Here is a 17653-nt window from a genome sequence, read left to right as displayed (position 1 = left end):
GCTCAGTTTGTAGTTGTTGCCTTCAGTAGCAGGCCACTTAACAGGGGCCTGCCTCAAGCAGCCTATTCTTAGCTATTAATTTTGACAAGAAAAGAAGAACTTTTTTTATGAGAATCTACAAGGGCTGCAGCAGGCTAGGTCTAATAGACATCTTTACTGCAGCTTCATCACTCCCAGCGGCACTGTATACTCCCGTGCCCTGGTTGCTGGGTCACTGCAGCGGAGGCTCCGGTTTCTTCCTAAGGTCAGTCACACACAATGTAACACCCCGGTATAACAAGTGTGTAAACTATGTGGAACAGGTCAGGGATACCTTGATGGACTATTCCTCCTTCAGCAGCAGCTCTTCTCTATTCCTGGCAGAGAGGCAAGGTTTCCCCAGACACAAAGAAAGGCAGGCAGGGCTTTGTATGAAAGAATAAATGGTTTACCACATAACTCAGAAAAGGAACTGATTACAGTAGGGAAGGGAAAGATTTGATTCAAGCAACTTAAACACAGACACCATATACACTTTAAGTCATTACACAAATGGTAATATAACTAAATCTGAGATTAATACTATGTTGCTTAGTAATAGAAATCAACTTATGCAGACAATATTTAAGTCCCAGATAACATTGGTGTCACTGCAGGGAGTCTCTATGTGCACGTTGGGGCCCGGTTATGTTGTTACATAGTTATATGCAGCTATTGTCTCCTTTAGCTGTGAACAAAATATTGTAGCTCTGTGTAGTAAAGATGATTGTTTAAAACAAACTGGAGCTGCTTCCCATGTAAATCGCTGCATAGGTATAGTAAATATAGGATAATGTCCTTTGCAGTGGAGTAGGTTTCAGTATAAATATGGATTTATCTCACCCAGTCAATAGATGTTTCTGAGGCAGTTTCCCCTCAGATGTAGGCCAGTCAGCATTGGTATAAAGGCTTTATACTCTCCTGTCTCTGACACTTGCTGTGCACTCTCTTGGCTGAGAGTGTCATGGCGTTCTTACTTGTTAATTGCTGCACTTCCACTGCTGTATTTTGCACTACTGCTTACTCTCTCATGCAATTTTCAGCTTATTTGTCTCCCCTCTCTCAGCTGCTCATCTCTGCGTAATGGCGTCGCCAGCTCTTTCCTCACCATGGCTCCAACTGACTTCTCAAACTGCTGTTCAATTTTCTTTTAAATAAACTTTATTTAAAATGGCACAGGCAACTACACTGTTGTCAAAAATGTCCTTGTTGTTATGGGATATCACACGTGCCCCCCCCAAAACATGCGTGTCCTCACGCATTTTGGTTTTATCCCTATATAAACTTCTCACTATATCCAGTCACATTCATTAGTGAACACAGATTATGTCTGAAACATTAACATTTATCAACATTTTTAACATCAGTATCTGATAGGTATAATTCCTTTTGTGCTATAGTACATTAACACATGCTCCTGGAGCAATCGGTTGAAATCTGGACAGTATATGGTCTTGAAAAGTTTGTCTAGGAAACCTCAACCCCCCTGCCATGGATGAGTATTGAACTCTTTCTAAACTGTCTTTGGGACATGCTGTACAAAACTGCAGCTGACTATGGTGGTTTTCTGTTTTGCAAGCCCTAGTCTTCTTGCCTCCTTGTCGGTGACAAACCACCTTAGTCTGCTGTAAATACATTTTATGAGCCTCTTCCATTCCATCTTGGGATTCAGTATCACAGCTGGTTTGGGACAATGGATTCTGGAGAGAAAGAGGCAGCAAGGTTCTTCTTACAGAACAGGTTGGACAGTTTCGGCACCATCTCTTGATGTCTTCCCTCATTTCAACCCAAAAGAACTTTTTCCAGATGCTTGTTTCCATCCTTTTGCACCCAGGGTGACCTGACTTGTCGTGATATTCTTCAAGCACATAACAAGCACTTTGTCTTGGAATTACAAGTTGACTGATCCTATAATGAGTATTAGGATCCACACTACATCGAACCAACTGTCCTTTCTCTTCAAACAGCCTTTCTCGCTGTCTCAACAACTTCAGGAGTTCTGGCGAGGATTCTTGCCTTTGTCGCTTGGTCAGGTATTTCCCAATCTTCAGTAAGGCTTTGAGGTGTCTTATCATCTGACTTTTATCTTGCAGGTGGTCAAAACTGGTTCCTTGAATAGGTTGCTCACAGTTTCTAGAACTGGATGCTATATTATTCATGCCTAACATTGAAGCATTCTTTCGGATAATCTGGACACTGGAGATGGGCATTTCTATCATTATTTGGCTAGCCTTATTTTTTTCATGTTCCTCTCTTACAGATAATTCTGTTATCATTCTTCCCTTTTGTTTGGCTATCCCAGGTTGAAGGCCTTGTTTCTCCTGGAGCTTGTCAGTTTGAAACTCTCCTTGGAGTGCTGCTACGAGCTCCTCACAGCAGTTCCGCAACACATTCATGCCCACTATCACTGGAGGCAATCCATCATCTTGGGCAGTGGTGATGATGAAGCCTTGCTGTGGTAGCACTGTTCGTCCGATTTGAATTTCAGCTTCCCAGTATCCTTTGCAAGGGATGCAGTGCCCATTGCTTGCAATCGGGTTTATCAATGTGGAAGTTGACGGAAACATCTGTTCCTCAGTCCAATGCTGCTCAAACTGTGTTGCTTGTATTGTGGTCACTTGTGATCCAGTGTCTAAGAGAGCGGGCATTGAGACTCCATTGATGCAAACTTGAACCACCGGGCATTGGCTAACATAACGGGTTAACCACATGAATTTGGAGTTTAAATGATCTGGCTGCTCAAATTCTCTCTTAATTTGTCCGCTTCCTTCACAGCTTTGAAAAATGGGTCGCCTTTGGGAGGCAAAGTGGCTGGAAAAAAGTGTCTCCCTGCTTCTATGTAGGTCCCATTGGGAACTGTTCAGTGGTCTCCTCTCCTGGCACCATTCCATTTCTTCATGGAGCAGTGCCTGCTGTCTCTTCAGAATCTGCAGGTCTCTGCGCATCTCTGTCACACCACGTGTCAGTTCAGCCAGCAGACTTCGTAACTCACTAGAAGAGTCAAATATGCATGTCTTTGAACATGGCACTGTCACTCCTTTTACTGTAGGTGGGTAAGTAGCTCCTTTAAAACTTGACTCCTGGGCATCAGAATTCTCTTGATACCGTGGCATCTCTGGAATAGACTCTTGTGGAACAGCCCCTGAAGTAAGACTGGAGCCTAGAACTTTAATCGCAGCCTCTTTAAAATCCAGGAATGTGCTTCCAGGCTTCTGCAATCTCAATAGTCGCAGCTGAGTTTTACAAATTCGCCCCTTGCACCTTCAGTGAACTGGTCCAATAACATTTTCTCTTTGTCATGCACTTGCTCAGGGTCTGCTTGCTGAACATCTCTGAGTGCTTCCTGCAAGCTGAGGGCATAGCCCCGTAGTGACTCTCCTGGTTGTTGCTTTCGAGCAAAGAAGTGCATTTTAAGTTCTGACACTGTCCTTGTGTCAAATGTGGTAGCAAGCCTGTTGAGGATCTGGTCCACAGTCTTCTTCTCTTCAGTAGGCCAGGAAGTAACCTCTCTAAGTGCAAGCCCTTTCAACTGTCCCATCAAGATCTCCACCTTTTGCTGCTCTTTCAGCGGGTACAGACGAAACAAAGACTGCAGTAGTATCCTCATCAGTTTATTTTTGTCAATTACCATTTTAATAATCGGGTAAAGAAAATTAAGTGGATTTTTGAAAGAAAACAATACTGTCAATATACTATTAAAACAAATTAAAATGGTAAAAGTTATTGTACTTTAAGTAAAAATAAAAGAGCAAAAATATCAATCCCAGTTTTGGATTACTTTAATTAACAAAAAAAAATGCATATAGCAGAGGATAGTTTCAATCTGCCTACCTCTGGGCTATGGACCCAGCATGCTTCCATTACAGTACTCTGCTGCACATGTAATTGCAAGAGATCCTGAAGCACTCACTCATCATGGGAAAGTACCAATGTGTTTCTTCATTGGTTGATGGAAGAAACATCTTACAAAAACTCTCCAGATTATTGACTATTTAAAGTTTTTCTTGGAAACGTTCTAGATGAATGCTTATCAGCCTTTGTCAGTATGTACTTTTGCAAAGTGTCGCTGTGGCGCAATCAGTTAGTGTGTAAGGCTATTAACCAAAAGGTTGGTGGTTCAATCCCACCCAGGGACGTAATTGACCTTGTTATCAGATTTTGGTGATCTTTAAGTAGACATGTCAAAATTTCAAAAACCCCTCTTATGGTGTAGGGTACCTGGCCTTCTCTGATGTAATCAGAGTTAGATTTGATTCAGTGATTTTATAAAAACAGCTAGGAAGCACAATTTAGCAGTGGTTTGCAGAGAAAAAGAAATATGCTGGCAAAAAAATCCAATTGAGTGATTAAACAGCTCTTCATTTTCTGGCTTTACTTTTATGCTAACAAATTTGTTCTCTGAAAAGTGTCCACAAAGCCAAATATCTGATTAACATCTTTGTAGGGATGGTTTTTCACCTATTACTAAATTAAACTTGCTTCATTGGAAAGGCAGCAAGATGCATCCTCATTTCAATATCTACTGAAATAATACAGGTTGACACCAGGAAACATTAACGCCACTGCATCCTTGCTGCTTTCTCATGTGGAAGTCTGTTTAATGTGAAAACAAGGTGATATCTAATTAGCACACAGGTAAGGAATTAAGAAAATCTTTATTTAAGGGTGAAGATGTTTCTCACAAAATCGTTGCCCCAATGCATCATTGAAATTCAAGCTGGAAAGATGATTTTAATATATCACTTGTACATTTTGTATTGCTCTTCTGGTGACAATGTAGTTTGTTTTTGTCAATTACCATTTTAATAATAGGGTAAAGAAAATTAAGTGGATTTTTGAAAGAAAACAATACTGTCAATATACTATTAAAACAAATTAAAATGGTAAAAGTTATTGTACTTTAAGTAAAAATAAAAGCTAAAATATCAATCCCAGTTTTGGATTACTTTAATGAACAAAAAAAAATGCATATAGCAAAGGATAGTTTCAATCTGCCTACCTCTGGGTTATGGACCCAGCATGCTTCCATTACAGTACTCTGCTGCACATGTAAGTGCAAGAGATCCTGAAGCACTCACTCATCATGCGAAAGTACCAATGTGTTTCTTCATTGGTTGCTGGAAGAAACATCTTACAAAAACTCTCCAGATTATTGACTTTTTAAAGTTTTTCTAGGAAACGTTCTAGATGAATGCTTATTAGTCTTTGTCAGTATTTACTTTTTGCAAAGTGTATCTGTGGCGCAATCGGTTAGTGTGTTCAGCTATTAATCAAAAGGTTGGTGGTTCAATCCCACCCAGGGACGTGATTGACCTTGTGATCAGATTTTGGTGATATTTAAGTAGACAAGTCAAAATTGCAAACCCCCTCTTATGGTGTAGGGTACCTGGCCTTCTCTGATGTAATCAGAGTTAGATTTGATTCAGTGAATTTATAAAAACAGCTAGGAAGCACAATTTAGCAGTGGGTTGCTGAGAAAAAGAAATATGCTGGCAAAAAAATCCAATTGAGTGATTAAACAGCTCTTCATTTTCTGGCTTTATTTTTATGCTAACAAATTTGTTCTCTGAAAAGTGTCCACAAAGCCAAGTTTCTGATTAACACCTTTGTAGGGATGGTATTTCACCTATTACTAAATTAAACTTGCTTCATTGGAAAGGCAGCAAGATGCATCCTCATTTGAATATCTACTGAAATAATACAGGTTGACACCAGGAAACATTAACGCCACTGCATCCTTGCTGCTTTCTCATGTGGAAGTCTGTTTAATGTGAAAACAAGGTGATATCTAATTAGCACACAGGTAAGGAATTAAGAAAATCTTTATTTAAGGGTGAAGATGTTACTCACAAAATCGTTGCCCCAATGCATCATTGAAATTCAAGCTGGAAAGATGATTTTAATATATCACTTGTACATTTTGTATTGCTCTTCTGGTGACAATGTAGTTTGTTTTTGTCAATTACCATTTTAATAATCGGGTAAAGAAAATTAAGTGGATTTTTGAAAGAAAACAATACTGTCAATATACTATTAAAACAAATGAAAATGGTAAAAGTTATTGTACTTTAAGTAAAAATAAAAGAGCAAAAATATCAATCCCAGTTTTGGATTACTTTAATTAACAAAAAAAAACGCATATAGCAGAGGATAGTTTCAATCTGCCTACCTCTGGGCTATGGACCCAGCATGCTTCCATTACAGTACTCTGCTGCACATGTAATTGCAAGAGATCCTGAAGTACTCACTCATCATGGGAAAGTACCAATGTGTTTCTTCATTGGTTGATGGAAGAAACATCTTACAAAAACTCTCCAGATTATTGACTATTTAAAGTTTTTCTAGGAAACGTTCTAGATGAATGCTTATTAGCCTTTGTCAGTATGTACTTTTGCAAAGTGTCGCTGTGGCGCAATCAGTTAGTGTGTACGGCTATTAACCAAAAGGTTGGTGGTTCAATCCCACCCAGGGATGTAATTGACCTTGTTATCAGATTTTGGTGATCTTTAAGTAGACAAGTCAAAATTTCAAAAACCCCTGTTATGGTGTAGGGTACCTGGCCTTCTCTGATGTAATCAGAGTTAGATTTGATTCAGTGATTTTATAAAAACAGCTAGGAAGCACAATTTAGCAGCGGTTTGCAGAGAAAAAGAAATATGCTGGCAAAAAAATCCAATTGAGTGATTAAACAGCTCTTCATTTTCTGGCTTTATTTTTATGCTAACAAATTTGTTCTCTGAAAAGTGTCCACAAAGCCAAGTATCTGATTAACATCTTTGTAGGGATGGTTTTTCACCTATTGCTAAATTAAACTTGCTTTATTGGAAAGGCAGCAAGATGCATCCTCATTTCAATATCTACGGAAATAATACAGGTTGACACCAGGAAACATTAACGCCACTGCATCCTTGCTGCTTTCTCATGTGGAAGTCTGTTTAATGTGAAAACAAGGTGATATCTAATTAGCACACAGGTAAGGAATTAAGAAAATCTTTATTTAAGGGTGAAGATGTTTCTCACAAAATCGTTGCCCCAATGCATCATTGAAATTCAAGCTGGAAAGATGTTTTTAATATATCACTTGTACATTTTGTATTGCTCTTCTGGTGACAATGTAGTTTGTTTTTGTCAATTACCATTTTAATAATAGGGTAAAGAAAATTAAGTGGATTTTTGAAAGAAAACAATACTGTCAATATACTATTAAAACAAATTAAAATGGTAAAAGTTATTGTACTTTAAGTAAAAATAAAAGAGCAAAAATATCAATCCCAGTTTTGGATTACTTTAATTAACAAAAAAAAAAATGCATATAGCAGAGGATAGTTTCAATCTGCCTACCTCTGGGTTAAGGGGCCCAGCATGCTTCCATTGCAGTACTCTGCTGCACATGTAAGTGCAAGAGATTCTGAAGCACTCACTCATCATGGGAAAGTACCAATGTGTTTCTTCATTGGTTGATGGAAGAAACATCTTACAAAAACTCTCCAGATTATTGACTTTTTAAAGTTTTCTAGGAAACGTTCTAGATGAATGCTTATTAGCCTTTGTCAGTATGTACTTTTGCAAAGTGTCTCTGTGGTGCAATCGGTTAGTGTGTTTGGTTATTAACCAAAGGGTTGGTGGTTCAATCCCACCCAGGGATGTTATTGACCTTGTCATCAGATTTTGGTGATCTTTAAGTAGACAAGTCAAAATTTCAAACCCCCTCTTATGGTGTAGGGTACCTGGCCTACTCTGATGTAATCAGAGTTAGATTTGATTAAGTGATTTTATCAAAAAACAGCTAGGAAGCACAATTTAGCAGTGGTTTGCAGAGAAAATGAAATATGCTGGCAGAAAAATCCAATTGAGTGATTAAACAGCTCTTCATTTTCTGGCTTTATTTTTATGCTAACTAATTTATTCTCTGAAAAGTGTCCACAAAGCCAAGTATCGGATTAACATCTTTGTAGGGATGGTTTTTCACCTATTACTAAATTAAACTTGCTTCATTGGAAAGGCAGCAAGATGCATCCTCATTTCAATATCTACTGAAATAATACAGGTTGACACCAGGAAACATTAACGCCACTGCATCCTTGCTGCTTTCTCATGTGGAAGTCTGTTTAATGTGAAAACAAGGTGATATCTAATTAGCACACAGGTAAGGAATTAAGAAAATCTTTATTTAAGGGTAAGATGTTTCTCACAAAATCGTTGCCCCAATGCATCATTGAAATTCAAGCTGGAAAGATGATTTTAATATATCACTTGTACATTTTGTATTGCTCTTCTGGTGACAATGTAGTTTGTTTTTGTCAATTACCATTTTAATAATCGGGTAAAGAAAATTAAGTGGATTTTTGAAAGAAAACAATACTGTCTATATACTATTAAAACAAATTAAAAAGGTAAAAGTTATTGTACTTTAAGTAAAATAAAAAGAGCAAAAATATCAATCCCAGTTTTGGATTACTTTAATTAACAAAAAAAAAATGCATATAGCAGAGGATAATTTCAATCTGCCTACCTCTGGGTTATGGACCCAGCATGCTTCCATTACAGTACTCTGCTGCACATGTAAGTGCAAGAGATCCTGAAGCACTCACTCATCATGGGAAAGTACCAATGTGTTTCTTCATTGGTTGATGGAAGAAACATCTTACAAAAACTCTCCAGATTATTGACTATTTAAAGTTTTTCTAGGAAACGTTCTAGATGAATGCTTATTAGCCTTTGTCAGTATGTACTTTCACAAAGTGTCGCTGTAGCGCAATCAGTTAGTGTGTACGGCTATTAACCAAAAAGTTGGTGGTTCAATCCCACCCAGGGACGTAATTGACCTTGTGATCAGATTTTGGTGATATTTAAGTAGACAAGTCAAAATTTCAAACCCTCTCTTATGGTGTAGGGTACCTGGCCTACTCTGATGTAATCAGTTAGATTTGATTAAGTGATTTTATAAAAAAAACAGCTAGGAAGCACAATTTAGCAGTGGGTTGCAGAGAAAAAGAAATATGCTGGCAGAAAAATCCAATTGAGTGATTAAACAGCTCTTCATTTTCTGGCTTTATTTTTATGCTAACAAATTTGTTCTCTGAAAAGAGTCCACAAAGCCAAGTATCTGATTAACACCTTTGTAGGGATGGTTTTTCACCTATTACTAAATTAAACATGCTTCATTGGAAAGGCAGCAAGATGCATCCTCATTTCAATATCTACTGAAATAATACAGGTTGACACCAGGAAACATTAACGCCACTGCATCCTTGCTGCTTTCTCATGTGGAAGTCTGTTTAATGTGAAAACAAGGTGATATCTAATTAGCACACAGGTAAGGAATTAAGAAAATCTTTATTTAAGGGTGAAGAGGTTTCTCACAAAATCGTTGCCCCAATGCATCATTGAAATTCAAGCTGGAAAGATGATTTTAATATATCACTTGTACATTTTGTATTGCTCTTCTGGTGACAATGTAGTTTGTTTTTGTCAATTACCATTTGAATAATAGGGTAAAGAAAATTAAGTGGATTTTTGAAAGAAAACAATACTGTCAATATACTATTAAAACAAATTAAAATAATAAAAGTTATTGTACTTTAAGTAAAAATAAAAGAGCAAAAATATCAATCCCAGTTTTGGATTACTTTAATTAACAAAAAAAAAATGCATATAGCAGAGGATAGTTTCAATCTGCCTACCTCTGGGTTATGGGCCCAGCATGCTTCCATTGCAGTACTCTGCTGCACATGTAAGTGCAAGAGATCCTGAAGCACTCACTCATCATGGGAAAGTACCAATGTGTTTCTTCATTGGTTGATGGAAGAAACATCTTACAAAAACTCTCCAGATTATTGACTTTTTAAAGTTTTTCTAGGAAACGTTCTAGATGAATGCTTATTAGCCTTTGTCAGTATATGCTTTTGCAATGTGTCTCTGTGGCGCAATCAGTTAGCGTGTTCGGTTATTAACCAAAAGGTTGGTGGTTCAATCCTACCCAGGGACGTAATTTACCTTGTTATCAGATTTTGGTGATCTTTAAGTAGACATGTCAAAATTTCAAACCCCCTCTTATGGTGTAGGGTACCTGGCCTTCTCTGATGTAATCAGAGTTAGATTTGATTAAGTGATTTTATAAAAGAACAGCTAGGAAGCACAACTTAGCAGTGGGTTGCAGAGAAAAAGAAATACGCTTGCAGAAAAATCCAATTGAGTGATTAAACAGCTCTTCATTTTCTGGCTTTATTTTTATGCTAACAAATTTGTTCTCTGAAAAGTGTCCACAAAGCCAAGTATCTGATTAACACCTTTGTAGGGATGGTTTTTCACCTATTACTAAATTAAACTTGCTTCATTGGAAAGGCAGCAAGTGATGTCATCCAAGCAGTGGGTCAAAGTTGGCTTCATCCCTCGTCTGCTTATGAAAAGAGAAAAGGGATATGCAGGGCATGGCGGCCTTTTGCGACGCTTGGATGACCCCTAGTTCGCAATAAACACCCCCACCCTCCTTCGGTGTGGGGCTCATGTTGGCCAATGCCCCAGCATTCAAGCTGATTTCTTGCAGCAGCTGGGTACTGTAACAGCTCCAGAGCTGCTCTGTAAGGCAAGTAAAAGGGTGTGGGCCCTGCAGCACTACCTGTAGTTTGCATTGTGCATTGGAAGGCACAAAGTAAGCAGACGGGAGGAGAAGTCAGGATAGTGCACAAGGTTATAGAAGGGATGGGCTCAAGAAAAGAGAAGTGGAAACAGACAGCATACTAGGCTGGAGAGAGACCTGAGACAAAGAGATCTGAATTATACGAGAGCCGTCCAGGGGAAACACAAATTATGCAGTCAAGTTTCCCACATTTGGGGAAATCGCAAGGGGCAGCACACCCAGAGTGCAATGGGTGAGCCTTGCCCTGGGAGAAGCACCTTCATGATCATAGTATCTCACCTGGCAGGTTAGTAGGAGTTGGGCTAGAGCTGGGGAGGGTCGCTGCTCGGGCACTACCTTTCAAGTGAAGGAGATCCAACTGAGGCAGCACAAGGGAACTCTCAAAAGAAGAACAAGGCTAGAGGAAGATCTGAGACAAAGAAATCTGACTTTTACCAGAGCTGACCAGAGGAAAGCACAAACACAGTCCACCACTACCACAAATAATGCAGTCGAGTTTCCCACATTTGGGGAAATCACAGGGGTCAGCATACCCAGAATGCAATGAATGAACCTCACCCTGGGAGAACAATCTTCATGACAATAGTATCTCCTATGCAAAATAAGTATGATTTGGGATAGATGATACTGGATGTGTACACAACCGCCCACACACCAACCTTGTGTGGACAGAAGTATACACTCTCCGGCGCCAGTACCCGCTGGATCAAGGAGATTTTAGACAATGGCGGAGACTGCTGCTCCTGATACAGGGATAATTGCAATCCCTATATTGAACAAAAAAACACAAAAACTACCCACACAGGTGTGACCCTCTGTAGGAAATCAGTAGCGCTGTCCCCACCATTTATCGGAGATAATCAATAAATAATTAAAAAATGGCTAATTACTATTAAATTTTAAAACATATAAATCATATTTTATTAACATATATTGCTGCAGCAAAATTGACATACATAAAAATGCATATTGTGTATAGTGGATGCCTTTAATGTAAATGCTCCACATACACAAATGTATATACTTAATTACGTTTATTCTCTGAGGCTTGGATTTTAATAAGCTGACTTCAAAATGTCCACATAGATTAATGATAGACCAATGAGCTCGGCATTTACGGACACTGCTTGCATGAGTATGTCCTTAATTAATTAATGTCCCGAAAAAGATGTGTGCACACATATATCACTTTGAATGGATAGTTACCATGGGCGATAAGTTTTTCATTCACCTCTTTAGAACAGTCTGTTTAGGACCGTCCCAATTGGAAAGACTCCCTCTGCTGGTGCTTGTCCATTTACTGCAGAATATCTGGAGACAATATCCACGGGAATCCGTCCACAGTGCTCCGGCTCCCTCTGCTGGTGGCTAACCGCAATTGCAGGTGGACTGGCTGTTTTGTCGTAGCCAGAAGCCGGTGATCGTGTAAAACAAGCAGGAGGTGATAGTCACTGCCAGTAGGTCCTTCGAAAATGCGTTTCTCCGCCTTCCCAGTGCGTTCAGCGGCTTCCTCAGTTCGAATGACCATCATCCCAATGAACACTTTATATAGCCCCACTTATTTGAAATTCCCGCGGCCATTCGCGCATGCGCACTCAAACGTGCGTTCCAAGCCTCAGTCTCATTACAAACTTTAAATAGACTCCAGCGGCCATTTTAGCTGGTTAAAACACACGATCCAAGCCTCATTATCACACCCGGAAGTTGCATCCATCGTTCTTATTAACAATATCAGAATCAAGCCTCGTTTTAAAACATAATTATCTACAACTTCATATTCAATTATACTGAACTCTAATGCAATTTGCTCAACAAGATTACGTCACTTAGTTTAATCATAATTAATTTATCATGATTACAAGTAATCCATGTCTTATTTGACAACATCAGTACAAATATGACCGTATTTAAGAACAATATTAATACTAGTCAACACATCCTATTTTATTAGCACAGGTGATAAATATATTAAATATACTGCTCAACAGTATCATTACTCGGAAATAAAAGGGGACTAATTTTGATTATAATTTGTACTTTATAATTTATAATTTAGATCCCCACACGCCATCTTGTGGTTCAAATACATAATTACACCCCTTCGTATTGTTATACATAATCCTGTTATCTCCATCTCCTTAATCCAGCATCATAAGGAACCATATCCTATCCCACCCCCCCATATATTATATGTCAAGAATGATATTTATAAAAATCAAATATTTATATTATAAATATTAAACATTTGAACTTAGATTTTATTTAACTCAACCGTATCATTCAGACCCTGCGGGATCAAGGTTTTTAGGCTAAAGATCCAGAAAGCCTCTTTCTTACATAACCTTTTATACCTATCACCTCCTCTACTGGTTACCGCCACTTGTTCAATTGCCATGATTTGTAGATTATCACTTTTCCCTCCATTGCATTCCAAAATATGGCGGTATAGGTAGGTGTTTCCTACTTTTTTATCTATCTGTCTTTTATGCTCCATGAACCTAACGTGAAGTGCCCGAGTGGTGCGCCCCACGTACTGTGCTCCACAACCACACTGTAAGACGTAGATAACATACATGGATCTACAATTCAGAAAACTTTTTATATTGAATTTCTCTCCCGATACAGATGAGACAAATTGTGTGGTTTTCTTTTTTGTGTGTTTGCATGTTGTACAGTTTAGTCTACCACACTTATGGAACCCTAATGGCGGTTTGGGTATCCATGTATCTATTTGTCCCCCTTGGGCATCTGGAGCCATGGATTTTTCCCCAGGTCTCCTAAAAAAACTTGGAGCTAGTGCGGACTTCAGACTATCTGACTTCCGAAATATTACCTGTTCACTAAGGACTACATTGGAGTTCAACATCTCATCCAACTTGAGAATAGAAAAGTTCTTCTTAATTATCCTCTTGATCTTGTATGCACTAGTATTATACTTAGTTACAAACATTGTTGTCCTATCCGTCATTTTGTTATTTTTCTTTCTAGTATTTTTGCTGGTGGTATCCAATAAATGGTCTCTTTCCATATTTTCCACCTCCTTCCAAGCCTGGTCAAGAACAGATATTGGATACCCCTGCGTAAGAAACGCCCCATAGAGAGATTCCATTTGTTCTCTTGCTCCTTCTTTGGTGGAACAATTCCTTTTTATCCGAAGGAACTGGCCCTTCGGTATATTATCCTTCCATCGTTGTAAATGACTACTTTTGTAATGTAAATATCGGTTTTGATCTACCTCCTTAACAAAAGTATTTGTTATAATGATGTCATTTTCGATCTTAAGTGCTATATCCAAAAAAGTGACCTGTGTGGGGTGGCAGTACCCCGTAAACTTCAAACCATAATTATTGCAATTCAAACTGGCAACAAATTCTTCTGCTGATTCAGTGCTCCCCTCCCAAATGAAAAATAAATCATCAATGAAACGGCCATAAAGAACCAGGCTCGCCCCGAGATCACTGGTCCACACATGTTGTTCCTCGAACCGCCCCATAAACAGGTTGGCGAAACTCGGAGCGAACCTGGTTCCCATGGCCGTCCCCCTAGTCTGTAAATAATATCGTTTATCAAAAATAAAATAATTATGTTCGAGTATAAATCTAATACTCTCCAAAATCAACCACCGCAATTCTTCCCCTATATTAGGGTCTCTTAACAGATAAAATGCCACTGCCTCAATCCCCAACTGGTGCTCAATGTTAGAATATAATGATTCTACATCACATGTGATAAAACAATAAGTTGACTGCCATTTAATATTTTTAATTAAATTTAAAAAATGTGTAGTGTCCTTAATGTGTGATTTTAATTTGACAACATAACCCTGTAAAAAACTGTCTATAAAAAAAGATAAATTGCTGGTCAATGAATCTACCCCCGCAATAATGGGTCTTCCCGGGGGGTTAATTAAAGTTTTATGTACTTTTGGAAGACAATAATACGTGGGAATTACCGGATTATCAGAAAACAAAAAACATTGAGTTTCTCTGGATATAGCACCTAAATCCACTGCCCTATTTAGCAAGATTTTTAATTCCTTTTGAAACTGTGCGGTGGGATTGTGGGTCAGTCTTGAATACAGGTGGACGTTGTTTAATTGTCTATTGGCCTCCGCCAAGTACATCACTGTATCCATTACCACAATCCCACCGCCTTTATCAGCTTGTTTAATAGTCAAGGAGGGATCCCCCCTCAAGATTTTTAGTGCTGATCGTTCCTTAGTACTCAAATTATCCTTTAACGATTGTTTCTCTGATTTTTGGCACATCTCCCTAAATTGTTCTAATGTTGACTTATAGAAGCTCTCAATATAGGGCCCTCTATAAGTCAGCGGGTAAAACTCAGACTTATTTTTAAATCTGTTTGTCCCATTACCATCAAATATTTTAGTATAGTCCTCCTTATTCGACTCATTCGTTGATTCATCTGCCAAGGATTCTAATATATCAACCATTAATTGGTCATCCTGATCCAATATAATGGGATTACCTTCAATACCTTTTTTCTTCATATTTTTCATCGCGAAATATCGCTTTCTACTTAGCGTTCTGATATATCTATTAAGATCAACGAATAGATCGAATAAGTTGGGTTTTTGGGCGGGAGCAAAGTTTAAGCCCTTTTCAAGCAATCTCAGTTGATCTGGACCCAACTTTTTTGAGGACAAATTAAAAACCCCTTTTCCCTTCACTTTAATTTCATGTTTTTTACTTGACCTACTCTTTCTTCCTCTCTTTCCTCTGGCTCTTGTTCTCTTTGCCTTTTTCCGGACCACCCTGTTCCTTCGTACTTTCTTTGTGGACGGTTTTGGAATCTGTGGCTGTCCTCCAAAAAATTATTTGTGCCACCATGGGTGTTCGACTGTTGCCTATTCTTCCCTCCCATATCTACCCAATCATCCCTTCCAGAGTCTCTTCTACTCCACTTGGAATATGGGGCTGGGGATTTGACACTATTTTGTTGGAATAAATTATCATGCCTATTCCTATAGGTATTTGGTTCCCAATTCCCCTCATCCTGATTCCTAAAACTCCTGGAATCTCTCCGATCAATTGGGGTTCTTGGTCCCCTGTAATGACCTAATCTATGTTCAAGATTTTGTCTGGGTCCTAATTCCCTTTTAGAGGGTTTTTGGTCATAGATGTTGTCCCTCCTTCTATTGTAAGTGTGAACCTCTCCCTTTTGATAGTCTAATTTATCCCGATTTAGTTTGTTGTTTTTTCTGAAGACTAAGGTTTTTTCAAAATCCTCCACCTTACGATTTACTCTCAGATCTCTTTCATTGAATCCTTTGTCTTCAGAAAAAGATTTCAACAAATCCTGGGTCTTTTCAATTTCCTTCTGTATCACACTAACTTTGTCTTCCCTAAATCTGACAAGCAATTTCATAAGGTTTATGGAACAATTATCTAGTAATTTATTCCATTCCTCTGAAAACTGCTTGTCCTCTTTAAACGTAGAGGTCTTTAAAATCCTCAATCCCCTGGGTATCAAACCTTGATCTAAATATTTCTGTAAGGACACCTGGTCCCACCAGTGCCTTGTTTCCTCTATACATAGATTTTCTAGTCTATTGAATAAACCATGCATATCCTCCAAATTCTCATCCCTCTCCATAATTTGTATATCTTCCCCCCCTCTTAAATACACATTGCGTCTTTCCAATCGTTCAGCTATGCACTTAAGCGCTGCCATATCAATGGTTCCCCAAGTTACCTGCTGCCCGAGATGCAATTACCTAAGACAATCAAATCAAAGAATAAATGATACTGGATGTGTACACAACCGCCCACACACCAACCTTGTGTGGACAGAAGTATACACTCTCCGGCGCCAGTACCCGCTGGATCAAGGAGATTTTAGACAATGGCGGAGACTGCTGCTCCTGATACAGGGATAATTGCAATCCCTATATTGAACAAAAAAACACAAAAACTACCCACACAGGTGTGACCCTCTGTAGGAAATCAGTAGCGCTGTCCCCACCATTTATCGGAGATAATCAATAAATAATTAAAAAATGGCTAATTACTATTAAATTTTAAAACATATAAATCATATTTTATTAACATATATTGCTGCAGCAAAATTGACATACATAAAAATGCATATTGTGTATAGTGGATGCCTTTAATGTAAATGCTCCACATACACAAATGTATATACTTAATTACGTTTATTCTCTGAGGCTTGGATTTTAATAAGCTGACTTCAAAATGTCCACATAGATTAATGATAGACCAATGAGCTCGGCATTTACGGACACTGCTTGCATGAGTATGTCCTTAATTAATTAATGTCCCGAAAAAGATGTGTGCACACATATATCACTTTGAATGGATAGTTACCATGGGCGATAAGTTTTTCATTCACCTCTTTAGAACAGTCTGTTTAGGACCGTCCCAATTGGAAAGACTCCCTCTGCTGGTGCTTGTCCATTTACTGCAGAATATCTGGAGACAATATCCACGGGAATCCGTCCACAGTGCTCCGGCTCCCTCTGCTGGTGGCTAACCGCAATTGCAGGTGGACTGGCTGTTTTGTCGTAGCCAGAAGCCGGTGATCGTGTAAAACAAGCAGGAGGTGATAGTCACTGCCAGTAGGTCCTTCGAAAACGCGTTTCTCCGCCTTCCCAGTGCGTTCAGCGGCTTCCTCAGTTCGAATGACCATCATCCCAATGAACACTTTATATAGCCCCACTTATTTGAAATTCCCGCGGCCATTCGCGCATGCGCACTCAAATGTGCGTTCCAAGCCTCAGTCTCATTACAAACTTTAAATAGACTCCAGCGGCCATTTTAGCTGGTTAAAACACACGATCCAAGCCTCATTATCACACCCGGAAGTTGCATCCATCGTTCTTATTAACAATATCAGAATCAAGCCTCGTTTTAAAACATAATTATCTACAACTTCATATTCAATTATACTGAACTCTAATGCAATTTGCTCAACAAGATTACGTCACTTAGTTTAATCATAATTAATTTATCATGA

General features: G+C 38.7%; 2 non-coding genes across 2 annotated transcripts; both read right to left on the bottom strand.

The window, feature by feature from the left end:
- Positions 1 to 10787: 10787 nt before the first annotated feature.
- LOC134990088 (U1 spliceosomal RNA) lies at positions 10788 to 10951 on the bottom strand. The gene has a single exon (XR_010195011.1). It is a non-coding gene; the product is annotated as a U1 spliceosomal RNA (small nuclear RNA).
- Positions 10952 to 11102: 151 nt separating this feature from the next.
- LOC134990067 (U1 spliceosomal RNA) lies at positions 11103 to 11266 on the bottom strand. Its single transcript, XR_010194990.1, has one exon. It is a non-coding gene; the product is annotated as a U1 spliceosomal RNA (small nuclear RNA).
- Between the last annotated feature and the right edge of the window lie 6387 nt (positions 11267 to 17653).

Source organism: Pseudophryne corroboree, unplaced genomic scaffold (assembly GCF_028390025.1).
Source record: "Pseudophryne corroboree isolate aPseCor3 unplaced genomic scaffold, aPseCor3.hap2 scaffold_1135, whole genome shotgun sequence".
Lineage (NCBI taxonomy): Eukaryota > Metazoa > Chordata > Amphibia > Anura > Myobatrachidae > Pseudophryne > Pseudophryne corroboree.
The sequence above is the reverse complement of the archived record's forward strand: the minus strand, read 5'-3'. Positions and strand labels throughout refer to the sequence as shown.